The sequence below is a fragment of the Pseudophryne corroboree genome, chromosome 4, assembly GCF_028390025.1.
Source record: "Pseudophryne corroboree isolate aPseCor3 chromosome 4, aPseCor3.hap2, whole genome shotgun sequence".
Taxonomy (NCBI): Eukaryota; Metazoa; Chordata; class Amphibia; order Anura; family Myobatrachidae; genus Pseudophryne; species Pseudophryne corroboree.
This window is the reverse complement of record NC_086447.1, coordinates 471,782,550-471,802,891: the sequence shown is the minus strand read 5'-3', so window position 1 is coordinate 471,802,891 and position 20,342 is coordinate 471,782,550. Positions and strand designations below refer to the sequence as shown.

General features: G+C 47.4%; 1 protein-coding gene across 2 annotated transcripts in view; it reads left to right on the top strand.

Moving 5' to 3' along the window:
- ASCC3 (activating signal cointegrator 1 complex subunit 3) overlaps positions 1–20,342 on the top strand; it is a 1,202,160-nt gene that overhangs the window by 8,106 nt on the left and 1,173,712 nt on the right. The window lies entirely within an intron of this gene.

The following is a 20,342-nucleotide window of genomic DNA, read 5'->3' as shown; positions in this document are numbered from 1 at the left end:
CCATGGGGAATAGCGGCTCCGCAGGAGACTAGGCACAAAAAGTAAAGCTTTAGGATCAGGTGGTGTGCACTGGCTCCTCCCCCTATGACCCTCCTCCAAGCCTCAGTTAGATTTTTGTGCCCGGCCGAGAAGGGTGCAATCTAGGTGGCTCTCCTAAAGAGCTGCTTAGAAAAGTTTAGCTTAGGTTTTTTATTTTACAGTGAGTCCTGCTGGCAACAGGATCACTGCAACGAGGGACTTAGGGGAGAAGAAGTGAACTCACCTGCGTGCAGAATGGATTGGCTTCTTTGGCTACTGGACATTAGCTCCAGAGGGACGATCACAGGTACAGCCTGGATGGTCACCGGAGCCTCGCCGCCGGCCCCCTTGCAGATGCTGAAACAAGAAGAAGGTCCAGAATCGGCGGCATGAAGACTCCTCAGTCTTCTTAAGGTAGCGCACAGCACTGCAGCTGTGCGCCATTTCCTCTCAGCACACTTCACACGGCAGTCACTGAGGGTGCAGGGCGCTGGGAGGGGGGCGCCCTGGGAGGCAATGAAAACCTATTTTTGGCTAAAAATACCTCACATATAGCCTCCGGGGGCTATATGGAGATATTTAACCCCTGCCAGAATCCGTTAAGAGCGGGAGACGAGGCCGCCGAAAAAGGGGCGGGGCCTATCTCCTCAGCACACAGCGCCATTTTCCCTCACAGAAAGGCTGGAGGGAAGGCTCCCAGGCTCTCCCCTGCACTGCACTACAGAAACAGGGTTAAAACAGAGAGGGGGGGCACTAATTTGGCGTTAGAAATATATAAAAAAAATGCTATAAGGGAAAACACTTATATAAGGTTGTCCCTATATAATTATAGCGTTTTTGGTGTGTGCTGGCAAACTCTCCCTCTGTCTCTCCAAAGGGCTAGTAGGTCCTGTCCTCTATCAGAGCATTCCCTGTGTGTGTGCTGTGTGTCGGTACGTGTGTGTCGACATGTATGAGGACGATGTTGGTGAGGAGGCGGAGCAATTGCCTGTAATGGTGATGTCACTCTCTAGGGAGTCGACACCGGAATGGATGGCTTATTTAGGGAATTACGTGATAATGTCAACACGCGGCAAGGTCGGTTGACGACATGAGACGGCCGACAAACAATTAGTACCTGTCCAGACGTCTCAAAAACACCGTCAGGGGTTTTAAAACGCCCGTTTACTTTAGTCGGTCGACACAGACATAGACAGGGACACTGAATCCAGTGTCGACGGTGAATAAACAAACGTATTCCTTATTAGGGCCACACGTTAAGGGCAATGAAGGAGGTGTTACATATTTCTGATACTACAAGTACCACAAAAGAGGGTATTATGTGGGATGTGAAAAAACTACCGTAGTTTTTCCTGAATCAGATAAATTAAATGAAGTGTGTGATGATGCGTGGGTTCCCCCCGATAGAAAATATGGGCGGTATACCCTTTCCCGCCAGAAGTTAGGGCGCGTTGGGAAACACCCCTTAGGGTGGATAAGGCGCTCACACGCTTATCAGAACAAGTGGCGGTACCGTCTTTAGATAGGGCCGTCCTCAAGGAGCCAGCTGACAGGAGGCTGGAAAAATATCATAAAAAGTATATACACACATACTGGTGTTATACTGCAACCAGCGATCGCCTCAGCCTGGATGTGCAGAGCTGGGGTGGCTTGGTCGGATTCCCTGACTAAAAATATTGATACCCTTGACAGGGACAGTATTTTATTGACTATAGAGCATTTAAAGGATGCATTTCTATATATGCGAGATGCACAGAGGGATATTTGCACTCTGGCATCAAGAGTAAGTGCGATGTCCATATCTGCCAGAAGATGTTTATGGACACGACAGTGGTCAGGTGATGCAGATTCCAAACGGCACAAAGGTGTATTGCCGTATAAAGGAAGAGGAGTTATTTGGGGTCGGTCCATCGGACCTGGTGGCCACGGCAACTGCTGGAAAATCCACCGTTTTTACCCTAAGTCACATCTCTGCAGAAAAAGACACCGTCTTTTCAGCTTCAGTCCTTTCGTCCCTATAAGAGTCATATCTGCCCAGGGATAGAGGAAAGGGAAGAAGACTGCAGCAGGCAGCCCATTCCCAGGAACAGAAGCGTTCCACCGCTTCTGACAAGCTCTCAGCATGACGCTGAGACCGTACAGGACCCCTGGATCCTACAAGTAGTATCCCAGGGGTACAGATTGGAATGTCGAGACGTTTCCCCTGCGCAGGCTCCTGAAGTCTGCTTTACCAAGGTCTCCCTCCGACAAGGAGGCAGTATGGGAAACAATTCACGAGCTGTATTCCCAGCAGGTGATTTTTAAATTACCCCTCCTACAACAAGAAAAGGGGTATTATTCCACACTATATTGTGGTACTGAAGCCAGAAGGCTAGGTGAGACCTATTCTAAATCTAAAAAAATTTGAACACTTACAAAGGTTCAAATCAAGATGGAGTCACTCAGAGCAGTGATAACGAACTGGGAAGAAGGGGACTATCTGGTGTCCCGAGACATCAGGGATGCTTACCTCCATGTCCCAAATTTGCCCTTATCACTAAGGGTACCTCAGGTTCGTGGTACAGAACTGTCACTATCAGTTTCAGACGCTGCCGTTGGATTGTCCACGGCACCCCGGGTCTTTACCAAGGTAATGGCCGAAATGATGGTTCTTCTTCGAAGAAAAGGCGTCTTAATTATCCCTTACTTGGACGATCTCCTGATAAGGGCAAAGTCCAGGGAACAGTTGGAGGTCGGAGTAGCACTATCTCGGATACTGTTACAACAGCAGGGGTGGATTCTAAATATTCCAAAATCGCAGCTGATCCCGACAACAAGTCTCCTGTGCTTAGGGATGATTCTGGACACAGTCCAGAAAAAGGTGTTTCTCCCGGAAGAGAAAGCCAGGGAGTTATCCGAGCTAGTCAGGAACCTCCTAAAATCAGTGCATCATTGCACAAGGGCCATGGTAAAAAAATGGTGACTTCCTTCGAAGCAATTCCAGTCGGCAGATTTCATGCAAGAACTTTTCAGTGGGATCTGCTGGACAAATGGTCCGGATCGCATCTTCAGATGCATCAGCGGATAACCCTATATCCAAGGACAAGGGTGTCTCTCCTGTGGTGGTTACAGAGTGCTCATCTTCTAGAGGGCCGCAGATTCGGCATTCAGTTTTGGATGTTGGTGACCACGGAGGCCAGCCCGAGAGGCTGGGGAGCAGTCACACAAGGAAAAAATTTCCAGGGAGTGTGATCAAGTCTGGAGACTTTTCTCCACATAAATATAGCTAAGGGTAAATTTATAATGCTCTAAGCTTAGCAAGACCTCTGCTTCAAGGTCAGCCGGTATTGATCCAGTGGGATAAAACATCACGGCAGTCGCCCACGTAAATAGACAGGGCGGCACAAGAAGCAGGAGGGCAGTGGCAAAAACTGCAAGGACTTTTCGCTGGGCGGAAAATCATGTGATAGCACTGTCAGCAGTGTTTCATTCCGGGAATGGAAACTGGGAAGCAGACTTCCTCAGTAGGCACGACCTCCACCCGGCAGAGTGGGAACTTCATGGGGAAGTTTTCCACATGATTGTAAACCGTTGGGAATTACCAAAGGTGGACATGATGGCGTCCCGTCTGAACAAAAAACGGGACAGGTATTGCGCCAGGTTAAGAGACCCTCGGGCAATAGCTGTGGACGTTCTGGTAACACCGTGGGTGTACCAGTCGGTGTATGTGTTCCATCCTCTGCTTTTCATACCTAAGGTACTGAGAATTATAAGACGTAGAGGAGTAAGAACTATACTCATGGCTCCGGATTGGCCAAGAAGGACTTGGTACCCGGAACTTCAAAAGATGCTCACAGAGGACTTATGGCCTCTGCCGCTAAGAAGGGACTTGTTTCAGCAAGTACCATGTCTGTTCCAAGACTTACCGCAGCTGCGTTTGACGGCATTGCGGTGGAACGCCGGATCCTAAGGGAAAAGGCATTCAGGAAGAGGTCATTCCTACCCTGGTCAAAGCCAGAAAGGAGGTGACCGCACAACATTATCACCACATGTGGCGAAAATATGTTGCGTGGTGTGAGGTCAGGAAGGCCCCACGAAGAAATTTCAACTCGGTCGATTCCTGCATTTCCTGCAAACAGGAGTGTCTATGGGCCTCAAATTGGGGTCCATTAAGGTTCAAATTTCGGCCCTGTCGATTTTTCTTCCAGAAAGAATTGGCTTCAGTTCCTGAAGTCCAGAAGTTTGTCAAGGGAGTATTGCATATACAACCCCCTTTTGTGCCTCCAGTGGCACTGTGGGATCTCAACGTAGTTCTGGGATTCCTCAAAACACATTGGTTTAAAACCAGTCAAATCTGTGGATTTGAAGCATCTCACATGAAAAGTGAACATGCTCTTGGACCTGGCCTGGACCAGGCGAGTGTCAAATTGGTGGTTTTTTTCTCAAAAAAGCCCATATCTGTTTGTCCATTCGGACAGGGCAGAGCTGCGGACTCGTCCCCAGTTCTCTCCCTAAGGTGGTGTCAGTGTTTCACCTGAACCAGCTTATTGTGGTGTCTTGCGCCTACTAGGGACTTGGAGGACTCCAAGTTGCTAGATGTGGTCAGGGCCCTGAAAATATAGGTTCCAGGACGGCTGGAGTCAGGAAAACTGACTTGCTGTTATCCTGTATGCACCCAACAAACTGGGTGCTCTTGCTTTTAAGCAGACTTTTGCTAGTTGGATGTGTAATACAATTCAGCTTGCACATTCTGTGGCAGGCCTGCCACAGCCAAAATATGTAAATGCCCATTCCACAAGGAAGGGGGCTCATCTTGGGCGGCTGCCCGAGGGGTCTCGGCTTTACAACTTTGCCGAGCGGCTATTTAGTCAGGGGCAAACACGTTTGTAAAATCCTACAAATTTGATACCCTGGCTAAGGAGGACCTGGAGTTCTCTCATTCGGTGCTGCAGAGTCATCCGCACTCTCCCGCCCGTTTGGGAGCTTTGGTATAATCCCCATGGTCCTTTCAGGAACCCCAGCATCCACTAGGACGATAGAGAAAATAAGAATTTACTTACCGATAATTCTATTTCTCGGAGTCCGTAGTGGATGCTGGGCGCCCATCCCAAGTGCGGATTATCTGCATTACTTGTACATAGTTACAAAAATCGGGTTATTATTTGTTGTGAGCCATCTTTTCAGAGGCTCCGCTGTTATCATACTGTTAACTGGGTTCAGATCACAGGTTGTACAGTGTGATTGGTGTGGCTGGTATGAGTCTTACCCGGGATTCATAAATCCTTCCTTATTGTGTACGCTCGTCCGGGCACAGTATCCTAACTGAGGCTTGGAGGAGGGTCATAGGGGGAGGAGCCAGTGCACACCACCTGATCCTAAAGCTTTACTTTTTGTGCCCTGTCTCCTGCGGAGCCGCTATTCCCCATGGTCCTTTCAGGAACCCCAGCATCCACTACGGACTCCGAGAAATAGAATTATCGGTAAGTAAATTCTTATTATATAATATATATATATATATATATATATATATATATATATATATATAATATATATACAGGTTGAGTATCCCATATCCAAATATTCCGAAATACGGACTTTTTTGAGTGAGAGTGAGATAGTGAAACCTTTGTTTTTTGATGGCTCAATGTACACAAACTTTGTTTAATACACAAAATTATTACAAATATTGTATTAAATGACCTTCAGGCTGTGTGTATAAGGTGTATATGAAACATAAATGAATGATGTGAATGTACACACACTTTGTTTAATGCACAAATTTATAAAAAATATTGACTAAAATGACCTTCATGCTGTGTGTATAAGGTGTATATGAAACATAAATGCATTCTGTGCTTATATTTAGGTCCCATCACCATGATATCTCACTATGGTATGCAATTATTCCAAAATACGGAAAAATCCGATATCCAAAATACCTCTGGTCCCAAGCATTTTGGATAAGGGATACTCAACCTGTGTATATATATATATATATATATATATATATTTCTCTAACGTCCTAAGTGGATGCTGGGGACTCCGTCAGGACCATGGGGAATAGCGGCTCCGCAGGAGACAGGGCACAAAAGTAAAAGCTTTAGGATCAGGTGGTGTGCACTGGCTCCTCCCCCTATGACCCTCCTCCAAGCTTCAGTTAGGTTTTTGTGCCCGTCCGAGCAGGGTGCAATCTAGGTGGCTCTCTTAAGGAGCTGCTTAGAAAAAGTTTTTAGGTTTTTTATTTTCAGTGAGTCCTGCTGGCAACAGGCTCACTGCATCGAGGGACTTAGGGGAGAGAAGTTCAACTCACCTGCGTGCAGGATGGATTGGCTTCTTAGGCTACTGGACACCATTAGCTCCAGAGGGAGTCGGAACACAGGTCTCACCCTGGGGTTCGTCCCGGAGCCGCGCCGCCGACCCCCCTTGCAGATGTTGAAGATTGAAGGTCCAGAAACCGGCGGCAGAAGGCTTTTCAGTCTTCATGAAGGTAGCGCACAGCACTGCAGCTGTGCGCCATTGTTGTCACACACTTCACACCATAGGTCACGGAGGGTGCAGGGCGCTGCAGGGGGCGCCCTGGGCAGCAATGAGAATACCTTGTTCTGGCTAAAAAATACATCACATATAGCCCCTGGGGCTATATGGATGTATTTAACCCCTGCCAGGTCTCAGAAAAACGGGAGAAGAAGCCCGCCGAAAAGGGGGTGGGGCCTATTCTCCTCAGCACACAGCGCCATTTTCCCTCACAGAAATGCTGGTGGGAAGTCTCCCAGGCTCTCCCCTGCACTGCACTACAGAAACAGGGTTAAAACAGAGAGGGGGGCACTTATTTGGCGATATGTATATATATATATTAAAATGCTATAAGGGAAAAACACTTATATAAAGGTTGTCCCTGTATAATTATAGCGTTTTTGGTGTGTGCTGGCAAACTCTCCCTCTGTCTCCCCAAAGGGCTAGTGGGGTCCTGTCCTCTATCAGAGCATTCCCTGTGTGTGTGCTGTGTGTCGGTACGTGTGTGTCGACATGTATGAGGACGATGTTGGTGAGGAGGCGGAGCAATTGCCTGAAATGGTGATGTCACTCTCTAGGGAGTCGACACCGGAATGGATGGCTTATTTAAGGAATTACGTGATAATGTCAACACGCTGCAAGGTCGGTTGACGACATGAGATGGCCGGCAAACAAATTAGTACCTGTCCAGGCGTCTAAAACACCGTCAGGGGCTGTAAAACGCTCATTTACCTCAGTCGGTCGACACAGACACGGACACTGACTCCAGTGTCGACGGTGAAGAAACAAACGTATTTTCCTTTAGGGCCACACGTTACATGTTAAGGGCAATGAAGGAGGTGTTACATATTTCTGATACTACAAGTACCACAAAGAAGGGTATTATGTGGGGTGTGAAAAAACTACCTGTAGTTTTTCCTGAATCAGATAAATTAAATGAAGTGTGTGATGATGAGTGGGTTTCCCCCGATAGAAAATTATTGGCGGTATACCCTTTCCCGCCAGAAACACCCTTTAGGGTGGATAAGGCGCTCACACGCTTATCAAAACAAGTGGCGGTACCGTCTCCAGATAGGGCCGCCCTCAAGGAGCCAGCTGAGAGGCTGGAAAATATCCTAAAAAGGTATATACACACATACTGGTGTTATACTGCGACCAGCGATCGCCTCAACCTGGATGTGCAGCGCTGGGGTGGCTTGGTCGGATTCCCTGACTGAAAATATTGATACCCTTGACAGGGACAGTATTTTATTGACTATAGAGCATTTAAAGGATGCATTTCTATATATGCGAGATGCACAGAGGGATATTTGCACTCTGGCATCAAGAGTAAGTGCGATGTCCATATCTGCCAGAAGATGTTTATGGACACGACAGTGGTCAGGTGATGCAGATTCCAAACGGCACATGGAAGTATTGCCGTATAAAGGGGAGGAGTTATTTGGGGTCGGTCCATCGGACCTGGTGGCCACGGCAACAGCTGGAAAATCCACCTTTTTTACCCCAAGTCACATCTCAGCAGAAAAAGACACCGTCTTTTCAGCCTCAGTCCTTTCGTCCCCATAAGGGCAAGCGGGCAAAAGGCCAGTCATATCTGCCCAGGGATAGAGGAAAGGGAAGAAGACTGCAGCAGGCAGCCCATTCCCAGGAACAGAGCCCTCCACCACTTCTACTAAGTCCTCAGCATGACGCTGGGGTCGTACAAGCGGACTCAGGTGCGGTGGGGGGTCGTCTCAAGAGTTTCAGCGCGTAGTGGTCTCACTCGCAAGTGGACCCCTGGATCCTACAAGTAGTATCCCAGGGGTACAGATTGGAAATTCGAGACGTCTCCCCCTCGCAGGCTCCTGATGTCTGTTTTACCAACGTCTTCCTCCGACAGGGAGGCAGTATTGGAAACAATTCACAAGCTGTATTCCCAGCAGGTGATAATCAAAGTACCCCTCCTACAACAAGGAAAGGGGTATTATTCCACACTATATTGTGGTACTGAAGCCGGACGGCTCGGTGAGACCTATTCTAAATGGATAATCTTTGAACACTTACATACAAAGGTTCAAATCAAGATGGAGTCACTCAGAGCAGTGATAGCGAACCAATAGGGTGTCCCTGGACATCAAGGTTGCTTACCTCCATGTCCCAAATTGCCCTTCTCACCAAGGGTACCTCAGGTTCGTGGTACGGAACTGTCACTATCAGTTTCAGACGCTGCCGTTTGGATTGTCCACGGCACCCCGGGTCTTTACCAAAGTAATGGCCGAAATGATGATTCTTCTTCAAAGAAAAGGCGTCTTAATTATCCCTTACTTGGACGATCTCCTGATAAGGGCAGGGTCCAGAGAACAGTTGGAAGTCGGAGTAGCACTATCTCAAGTAGTTCTACGACAGCACGGGTGGATTTTAAATATCCAAAATCGCAGCCGTTTCCGACGACACGTCTGCTGTTTCTAGGGATGGTTCTGGACACAGTCCAGAAAAAGGTGTTTCTCCCGGAGGAGAAAGCCAGGGAGTTATCCGAGCTAGCAGGAACCTCCTAAAACCAGGAAAAGTGTCAGTGCATCATTGCACAAGAGTCCTGGGAAAAATGGTGGCTTATTACGAAGCGATTCCATTCGGCAGATTCCACGCAAGAACTTTTCAGTGGGATCTGCTGGACAAATGGTCCGGATCGCATCTTCAGATGCATCAGCGGATAACCCTATCTCCAAGGACAAGGGTGTCTCTCCTGTGGTGGTTACAGAGTGCTCATCTTCTAGAGGGCCGCAGATTCGGCATTCAGGATTGGATGCTGGTGACCACGGAGGCCAGCCTGAGAGGCTGGGGAGCAGTCACACAAGGAAAAAATTTCCAGGGAGTGTGATCAAGTCTGGAGACTTTTCTCCACATAAATATACTAGAGCTAAGGGCAATTTACAATGCTCTAAGCTTAGCAAGACCTCTGCTTCAAGGTCAGCCGGTATTGATCCAGTGGGACAACAACACGGCAGTCGCCCACGTAAACAGACAGGGCGGCACAAGAAGCAGGAGGGCAATGGCAGAAACTGCAAGGATTTTTCGCTGGGCGGAAAATCATGTGATAGCACTGTCAGCAGTGTTCATTCCGGGAGTGGACAACTGGGAAGCAGACTTCCTCAGCACAACCTCCACCCGGGAGAGTGGGGACTTCATCGGGAAGTCTTCCACATGATTGTGAACCGTTGGGAAAGACCAAAGGTGGACATGATGGCGTCCCGCCTGAACAAAAAACTGGACAAGTATTGCGCCAGGTCAAAAGACCCTCAGGCAATAGCTGTGGACGTTCTGGTAACACCGTGGGTGTACCAGTCGGTGTATGTCTTACCTCCTCTGCTTCTCATACCCAAGGTATTGAGAATTATAAGACGTAGAGGAGTAAGAACTATACTCGTGGCTCCGGATTGGCCAAGAAGGACTTGGTACCCGGAACTTCAAGAGATGCTCACAGAGGACTCATGGCCTCTGCCGCTAAGAAGGGACTTGTTTCAGCAAGTACCATGTCTGTTCCAAGACTTACCGCGGCTGCGTTTGACGGCATGGCGGTTGAACGCCGGATCCTAAGGGAAGAAGGCATTCCGGAAGAGGTCATTCCTACCCTGGTCAAAGCCAGGAAGGAGGTGACCGCACAACATTATCACCACATGTGGCGAAAATATGTTGCGTGGTGTGAGGCCAGGAAGGCCCCACGAAGAAATTTCAACTCGGTCGTTTCCTGCATTCCTGCAAACAGGAGTGTCTATGGGCCTCAAATTGGGGTCCATTAAGGTTCCAATTTCGGCCCTGTCGATTTTCTTCCAAAAAAGAATTGGCTTCAGTTCCTGAAGTCCAGAAGTTTGTCAAGGGAGTACTGCATATACAACCCCCTTTTGTGCCTCCAGTGGCACTGTGGGATCTCAACGTAGTTCTGGGATTCCTCAAATCACATTGGTTTAAACCGCTCAAATCTGTGGATTTGAAATATTTCACAGGGAAAGTGAATATGCGGTTGGCCCTGGCCTCGGCCAGGCGAGTGTCAGAATTGGCGGCGTTTGTCTCACAAAAGCCCATATCTGATTGTCCATTCGGACAGGGCAGAGCTGCGGACTCGTCCCCAGTTTCTCCCTAAGGTGGTGTCAGTGTTTCACCTGAACCAGCTTATTGTGGTACCTGCGGCTACTAGGGACTTGGAGGACTCCAAGTTGCTAGATGTTGTCAGGGCCCTGAAAATATAGTTTCCAGGACGACTGGAGTCAGGAAAACTGACTTGCTGTTATCCTGTATGCACCCAACAAACTGGGTGCTCTTGCTTCTAAGCAGACAATTGCTAGTTGGATGTGTAGTACAATTCAGCTTGCACATTCTGTGGCAGGCCTGCCACAGCCAAAATATGTAAATGCCCATTTCACAAGGAAGGTGGGCTCATCTTGGGCGGCTGCCCGAGGGCTCTCGGCTTTACAACTTTGCCGAGCTGATACTTGGTCAGGGGCTCACCCTGACTGAGGAGGACCTGGAGTTCTCTCATTCGGTGCTGCAGAGTCATCCGCACTCTCCCGCCCGTTTGGGAGCTTTGGTATAATCCCCATGGTCCTGACGGAGTCCCCAGCATCCACTTAGGACGTTAGAGAAAATAAGAATTTACTTACCGATAATTCTATTTCTCGTAGTCCGTAGTGGATGCTGGGCGCCCATCCCAAGTGCGGATTGTCTGCAATACTTGTACATAGTTATTGTTACAAAAATCGGGTTATTATTGTTGTGAGCCATCTTTTCAGAGGCTCCGCTGTTATCATGCTGTTAACTGGGTTCAGATCACAGGTTGTACAGTGTGATTGGTGTGGCTGGTATGAGTCTTACCCGGGATTCAAAATCCTTCCTTATTGTGTACGCTCGTCCGGGCACAGTATCCTAACTGAGGCTTGGAGGAGGGTCATAGGGGGAGGAGCCAGTGCACACCACCTGATCCTAAAGCTTTTACTTTTGTGCCCTGTCTCCTGCGGAGCCGCTATTCCCCATGGTCCTGACGGAGTCCCCAGCATCCACTACGGACTACGAGAAATAGAATTATCGGTAAGTAAATTCTTATATTATATATATATATATATATATATATATATATATATATATATATATATATATATATATATATATATATATATATATATATATATATATATATGTAGCAATAGAGGAATAGGCGCCTTTGGGATGTATTTCCTCCCAATAATAAATAGGATTCAGCAGGAATCTCTAGACGTATATTAATATATGTTTGCTCAATATTTTAGAGCATAAAAATCACATTAACATGTTCCATATAAAATTTATTAAAACATAAAAACACAAGCAATGGTACAATGAATTAAGTATCCATCCTTAACAAATGACACCGAACAATTATACAGAGGACAAGTAGAATAACTTTTACAGACTCCTCCTTCTCCTTATAGCAAGTTTGGAGATTGGTGTGACAAATAGAAAAACCCAACGCGTTTCGTCTTGCTCAAAGACTTCATCAGGGGTATATCTCGAATGCTGGAACTGAGCTGAACACTGCTGATCTGCTGGAGGGTCACACATCTATATGAACCCTTGTTAGACCTGTGTATTTGAACTTGTCAGTCAAGCATTTGAAATAAAAGGCCCAATCTATTTTTCATCTATAGATCCCACTGATGTGTGGGTAGTATTCAAGTATCCTGAACGCCTATGTGTTAATTCATGTGACAGTCTATCAATTTTTATCAAGCATTCGAGATATACCCTTGATGAAGTCTTTGAGCAAGACGAAACGCGTTGGATTTTTCTATTTGTCACACCAATCTCCAAACTTGCTATAAGGAGAAGGAGGAGTCTGTAAAAGTTATTCTACTTGTCCTCTGTATAATTGTTCGGTGTCATTTGTTAAGGATGGATACTTAATTCATTGTACCATTGCTTGTGTTTTTATGTTTTAATAAATTTTATATGGAACATGTTAATGTGATTTTTATGCTCTAAAATATTGAGCAAACATATATTAATATACGTCTAGAGATTCCTGCTGAATCCTATTTATTATTGGGAGGAAATACATCCCAAAGGCGCCTATTCCTCTATTGCTACATATTCCTATTTTTAGTCCCTCCTAACAAGGGACTTAGCGGAATTTGGGCAGCCATATCTAATTCCCCATTTTCTTGTTGTGTTAAAGCGCAGAGGGAGAGTATTTGTCTTTGTGTTATATATATATATATATATCTATCTATCCAAAGAAAGCGGTTGCACTCAGCAGACTTTCTTAGATGCTTAATTCAGATTCTATTTATTGCAGCCTAGCCGACATGTTTTGGGGACTCATCGCCCGTTTTCTGGCCCTGAGGACGGGGGTGAGTCCCCGAAACATGTCGGCTTGGCTGCAATAAATAGAATCTGAATTAAGCATCTAAGGAAGTCTGCTGAGTGCCACTGTTTTCTTTGGACTTGTACAGTGAATTTGTCATTATTCACCTGAAGACGGTACTCTGGAGGCCATGTTTAGTGGCAAGAAGTATTCATTTAATGCGTCTGACGCGCGTTTCGGGTTTATACCCGTCGTTTTGTCCCTGACGACTGCTGTTAAGCCAAAACGTGCGTAGGACACATTGAATGGTTACTTATTGGCACTAAACATTGCCTCCAGAGCGCCGCCTACTTTTGGATTTGGATGGGTATAGTATTACCAATTAGGGCACTGGAGCAATATACATACATGCATGCATGCATGTTTGGAGGAGTGCAGGTTAATGCAAATATATATATATATATATATATATATATATGTATATGTATGTGCTATTTTTCTAGGAAAACAGGTTGAGGAACTGGGGGTGGGGCAGAGGTGGGTTGAGTTACCACAGGGGTGAGGCATCAGTTGGTGTGTAAACTGTTTTTTTTAAACTCAGTTTAGGCTATGTGGGTGGTGCCCATTGATGGGGTAAGCAATTTGAAGGGACAAAGTGTGCAGGAGGAACGCACCACAAAAAAAGGTTTGGTCTGACAAGGAAGGGACATATTATGCCCCACACAGTAATGTCCCTGACACCATATTATGCCACACACAGCAATGCCCCTGACACCATATTATGCCTCACACAGCAATGCCCCTGACACCATATTATGCCTCACACAGTAATGCCCCTGACACCATATTATGCCTCACACAGTAATGCCCCTGACACCATATTATGCCTCACACAGTAATGCCCCTGACGCCATATTATGCCTCACACAGTAATGCCCCTGACGCCATATTATGCCCCACACAGTAATGCTCCTGGCACCATGTTAAGCCCCACACAGTAATGCTCCTGGCGCCATGTTAAACCCCACACAGTAATGCTCCTGGCGCCATGTTAAGCCCCACACAGTAATGCTCCTGGCGCCATGTTAAGCCCCACACAGTAATGGTCCTGGCGCCATGTTAAGCCCCACACAGTAATGCTCCTGACGCCATGTTAAGCACCACACAGTAATGCTCCTGACGCCATGTTAAGCCCCACACAGTAATGCTCCTGACGCCATGTTAAGCCCCACACAGTAATGCTCCTGACGCCATGTTAAGCCCCACACAGTAATGCTCCTGACGCCATGTTAAGCCCCACACAGTAATGCTCCTGAAGCCATGTTAAGCCCCACACAGTAATGCTCCTGACGCCTATGTTAAGCCCCACACAGTAATGCTCCTGACGCCATGTTAAGCCCCACACAGTAATGCTCCTGACGCCATGTTAAGCCCCACACAGTAATGCTCCTGACGCCATGTTAAGCCCCACACAGTAATGCTCCTGACGCCATGTTAAGCCCCACACAGTAATGCTCCTGACGCCATGTTAAGCCCCACACAGTAATGCTCCTGACGCCATGTTAAGCCCCACACAGTAATGCTCCTGACGCCATGTTAAGCCCCACACAGTAATGCTCCTGACGCCATGTTAAGCCCCACACAGTAATGCTCCTGACGTCATGTTAAGCCCCACACAGTAATCCTCCTGACGCCATGTTAAGCCCCACACAGTAATGCTCCTGACGCCATGTTAAGCCCCACACAGTAATGCTCCTGACGCCATGTTAAGCCCCACACAGTACTGCCCCTGACACCATGTTACGCCCTCACAGTAATGCCCCAGACACCATATTACGACCTCGCAGTAATGACTGACACCATATTGCACCCCACATACACAGTAATGATGCCCCTAATGCCATAGTACTTGCTCATGTTCAGAGGTCCCCCACCCCCCCAGCTGCTGCTGGCACCGATTCCAGGCTTCAAAACAGCGCCGCCTGCACCTCCTCAGGGTCTGCCTTTTTCAAGCGTGCTCCCAACTTGACGTTTTGATGTCACAATGTAACAGAGCGGAGTACTATGGATGGGAGGAGGAGTGCAGGCAGCAGTTACAGTGCCATTACAGTAGAAAGGCACAAATGCTGGGGCACAGCATGGGATCCCCGGGATCCCGCCTCTGTGGCCAGACCGCAGGCAGTTCCGGAATGCCATTCCTGATTATGTCCTTTTACAAAAAAACCTTTAGGAACGGCGTTCCGGCTAAAAAAGAAAAAAAAAAAATACTGTATATACTGCAGATTTTTTAATCGGGTGTGGAAAAAATGCTGCATAGTAAGGATGCTTACAAAAATAGAAGTGTTAATAGTTTATTTTTATCAAGTAACAAAAAGCTAAATAAATGAACAGGAGAGAAACCTGAGGGCCTAATACAGATCTGATAGCAGCGGCGCATTTGTTAGCAAATGGGCAAAACCATGTGCACTGCAGGGGGGGTGGGGGGAGATATAACGTGCAGAGAGAGTTAGATTTGGGTGTGGTGTGTTCAAACTGAAATCTAAATTGCAGTGTAAAAATAAAGCAGCCAGTATTTACCCTGCACAGAAACAATATAACCCACCCAAATCTAACTCTCTCTGCACATGTTGTATCTGCCCCCCTGCAGTGCACATGGTTTTGCCCATTAGCTAACAAATTTGCTGCTGCAATCAGGTCTGTATTAGACCCTAAATCAAATCAATATTTGGTGTGGCCACCCTTTTGCCTTTAAAACAGCATCAGCTCTTCACTTGCACACAGGTACACCTGCACATAGGTTTTGAGGGTACTCGGCAGGGAGGTTGTTCAAAATATCTTGGAGATCTAACCACAGATCTTCTGTGGATGTAGGCTTGCTAAAATCCTTCTGTCTCTTCATGTAATCCCGGACAGACTCGATAATGTTGAGATCAGGGTTCTGTGGGGGCCATATCTACACTTCCAAGACACTCTGTTCTTTATGGTGTAGATAGTTCTTAATGACATTAGCTGTATGTTTGGGGTTGTTTTCTTGCTGCAGAATAAGTTTTGGTCCAATCGGATGCCTCCCTGATGGTATTGCATGATAGATAAATACCTGCCTGTATTTCTCAGCATTGAGGACACCATTAATTCTGACCAAATCCCCAACTCCATTTGCTGAAATGCAGCCCTAAACTTGCAAGGAGCCTCCGCCATGCTTCACTGTTGTCTGCAGACACTTTTGTACCGCTGTCCCGCCTTTTGGTAAACAAACTGCCTTTTGTCATAGCCAAATATTTCACATTTTGACTCGTCAGTCTAGAGCACCTACTGCCATTTTTCTGCACTCCAGTTCCTATGTGTTCTTACATAGTTAAGTCGCATGGCCTTGTTTCCACGTCGAAGGTTTAGCTCTTTGGCCACAATTCTTACATGAAGACCACTTCTGGTAAGACTTTTGCGAACAGTAGATGAGTGTACCTGGGTCCCACTTTTTTTCTGGCAGTACTGAGCTGATGGCACTGCTGGACATTTTCTGATTCCGAAGGGAAGTAAGCATGATGTGTCTTTCATCTGATGCACCAAGTTTCCTTGGCCGTCCACTGCATCTACGGTCCTCAATGTTGCCCATTTCTTTGTGCTTCGATGCTGAGAAATACAGGCACGTACTTATGTATCATGCAGTACCATTAGGGAGGTAACTGATTGGCTCCAAAATAATTCTGTAGCAGGACAACGACCCTAGACATACAGCCAATGTCATTAAGAACTGTCTTCAGCATAAAGTTGAACAAAGAGTCCCGGAAGTAATTATATGGCCCCCACAGAGTCCTGATCTGAATATCATTGAGTCTGTCTGGAGTTACACAAAGAAACAGAAGGATTTGAGTAAGTGTACATCCACAGAAGATCTGTGGTTCTCCAAGATGTTTGGAACAAGCTCCCTGCCGAGTTCCATCAAAAACTGTGTAAGTGTACCTGGAAGACTTGATGCTGTTTTAAAGGCAAAGGATGGTCACACCAAGTATTGATTTTCTTTAGATTTTTCTTCTGTTCATTCACTTTGCATTTTGTTAATTGCTAAAAATAAACTATTAACACTTCTATTTTTAAAAACATTCTTACTTTGCAGCAATTTTCACATCTGTCTAAAACTTTTGCACAGTACTGTGTGTGTGTGTGTGTGTATATATTTTCTCTGACGTCCTAGTGGATGCTGGGAACTCCGTAAGGACCATGGGGAATAGCGGGCTCCGAAGGAGGCTGGGCACTCTAGAAAGATTTATGACTACCTGGTGTGCACTGGCTCCTCCCACTATGACCCTCCTCCAAGCCTCAGTTAGATTTTGTGCCCGGCAGAGGTTGGATGCACACTAGGGGCTCTCCTGAGCTCTTAGAAAGAAAGATAGACTTAGGTTTTTTATTTTCAGTGAGACCTGCTGGCAACAGGCTCACTGCAGCGAGGGACTAAGGGGAGAAGAAGCGAACTCGCCTGCTTGCAGCCGGATTGGGCTTCTTAGGCTACTGGACACCATTAGCTCCAGAGGGATCGACCGCAGGCCCAGTCCTTGGTGTTCGGTCCCGGAGCCGCGCCGCCGTCCCCCTTACAGAGCCGGAAGCAAGAAGAGGTCCGGAAAATCGGCGGCAGAAGACATCAGTCTTCTCCAAGGTAGCGCACAGCACTGCAGCTGTGCGCCATTGCTCCTCACACACACTTCACACTCCGGTCACTGAGGGTGCAGGGCGCTGAGGGGGGGGGGGGGGGGGCGCCCTGAGAAGCAATTATAACACCTTGGCTGGCAAAAATACCACAATATATAGCCCTAGAGGCTATATATGTGGAAAATACCCCTGCCAGAATCCAGAAAAAAGTGGGAGAATAGGCCGCGGAAAAGGGGCGGAGCTATCTCCTGCAGCACACTGGCGCCATTTCTCCTTCACAGATCCACTGGAAGGAAGCTCCCTGGCTCTCCCCTGCAGTCTACACTACAGAAAAGGGTAAAAAAAGAGAGGGGGGGCACTAAATTTAGGCGCTGTATAAATTATATAGAAAAAGCAGCTATAGGGGACATAACTCAGTTAGTCCCTGCATTATATAGCGCTCTGGTGTGTGCTGGCATACTCTCACTCTGTCCCCCCAAAGGGCTTTTGTGGGTCCTGTCCTCTGTTGGAGCATTCCTTGTGTGTGTGTCGGTACGGCTGTGTCGACATGTTTGATGAGGATAATGATGTGGAGACGGAGCAGATGCCTTTAGAAGGGATGTCACCCCCTGCGGGGCAGACACCTGAGTGGTTGAGCTTATGGAAAGAAATGAGTGCACGTATAGACTCCTTACATAAGAAATTTGACGACATGCCAAATGTGGGACAGCCGACTTCTCAGCTCGTGCCTGCCCAGGCGTCGCACAGGTCATCAGGGGCTCTAAAACGCCCGCTACCTCAGACCGCAGACCCAGATGTCGACACTGATACTGACACCAGTGTCGACGACGATGAGTCTAATCTGATGCCCACTAAGGCCATTCACTGCATGATTGAGGCAATGAAAGAGGCGTTACACATTTCTGATATAAATACAGGTACCACTAAAAAGGGTATTATGTTTGGGGAGAAAAAACTACCCGTAGTTTTTCCCCCATCAGATGAATTAAATGAAGTGTGTGAAGAAGCGTGGGCTTTCCCTGATAAAAAATTGGTAATTCCTAAGAAGGTACTAATGGCGTTCCCTTTCCCGCCAGAGGATAGGTCACGTTGGGAAACACCTCCTAGGGTGGATAAAGCGCTCACACGTTTGTCAAAAAAGGTGGCACTACCGTCTCCGGATACGGCCGCCCTCAAGGAACCTGCTGATAGAAAGCAGGAGGCGATCCTGAAGTCTGTATATACACACTCAGGCATTATACTTAGGCCAGCTATTGCGTCAGCTTGGATGTGCAGTGCTGCCGCTGCGTGGTCAGATAATCTGTCAGAAAATATTGACACATTAGACAGAGACACGATCCTGTTAACCATAGACCATATAAAAGACTCAGTCTTATATATGAGAGATGCACAGAGGGAAATCTGCCGACTGGCATCTAAAGTTAGTGCATTGTCCATTTCTGCTAGGAGAGGCTTATGGACTCGCCAGTGGACAGGAGATGCAGATTCTAAAAGGCACATGGAAGTGTTGCCATATAAAGGTGAGGAATTATTTGGGGATGGTCTCTCGGACCTAGTTTCCACAGCAACGTCTGGGAAGTCAGCATTTTTACCCCATGTCCCCTCACAGCCTAAGAAGGCGCCGGTTTATCAGGTTCAGTCCTTTCGGATCCAGAAAAACAGGCGTGGAAAAGGCGGGTCTTTTCTATCCAGAGGCAGAGGTAGGGGAAAAAGGCTGCAACAAACAGCAGGTTCCCAGGAGCAAAAGTCCTACCCCGCTTCTTCTGCCAAGTCCGCCGCATGACGGTGGGGCTCCACAGGCGGAGCCTGGTACGGTGGGGGGCCGCCTCAAGAATTTCAGCGATCAGTGGGCTCGCTCACAGGTGGATCCCTGGATCCTTCAAATAGTATCTCAGGGGTACAAACTGGAATTCGAGGCGTCTCCACCCCACCGGTTCCTAAAATCTGCCTTGCCGATTGCTCCCTCAGACAGGGAGGCGGTGCTAGCGGCAATTCACAAGCTGTATTCCCAGCAGGTGATAATCAAGGTACCCCTACTCAGTGATCGCGCAGAGCGAAAATATTTGTGGGTCCCAGGGACCCCTCACTTGAAATTATTGGGGTCCTATTCCACTATTTCTGGGTCCCGTCACATATTATGGGGGCATGAGGGCAGAAAACAGATGGGACAGTGCTGGGCGACAAGGAGAGTTTTAGGGGCAAGTAGTGCTGGGGGTAGGGGCTGATACCAGTTGGGGCAGTGCAGCGGCGAGGGGTTAGGGGCCAGGCAATAAAGGCGGTTGTGATGGAGGTAGGGAGGGGGTAAAGGTAGATAGCAGTCGGGCCAGTACTCAGTGCAAGAGGAGGTTAGGGGCAAAATGTGCTGGGGGTAAGGGTAGAAAGCAGTTTGGGCAGTACTCGTGGGAAAGGAGGTGATTAACAGGGGATATGACCACTGAGGAATGACCAGGTGCTGCGTTACACCCTGTGAGTCAGAGTCCTGTGTGCAACTCATCCAGTACCATTCCTCAGGACTCTGACTCACAGCATGTCCTGCAGGACCCAGTCTGTTGTCCTCTAATTATTGTAGAGCTATAAATGATAATAATGCAATGGCCAGCATGCCGACAGTAAAAGGCTTTCTCTATTCTAACATCCAGAATTACCTGAGGTACTATCTATAGAAAAAACCCACAAAGTACTGTAGGTGTGGTGCGGTGAAGATGTCGGAATCCCGACACCCGTTAGAATTTGGAGGCTGGAACTCTACAGGGGCAGGAGGCCAACGCTGGAATCCTGACCTTAATCACAGCCTGTGGGTTAGGTTTAGGAAAAGGAAGGGGGGATTAGGGTCAGGCAGTAAAGGGGGAGGTTAGGCTGTGGGAACAGATTGTTAGCG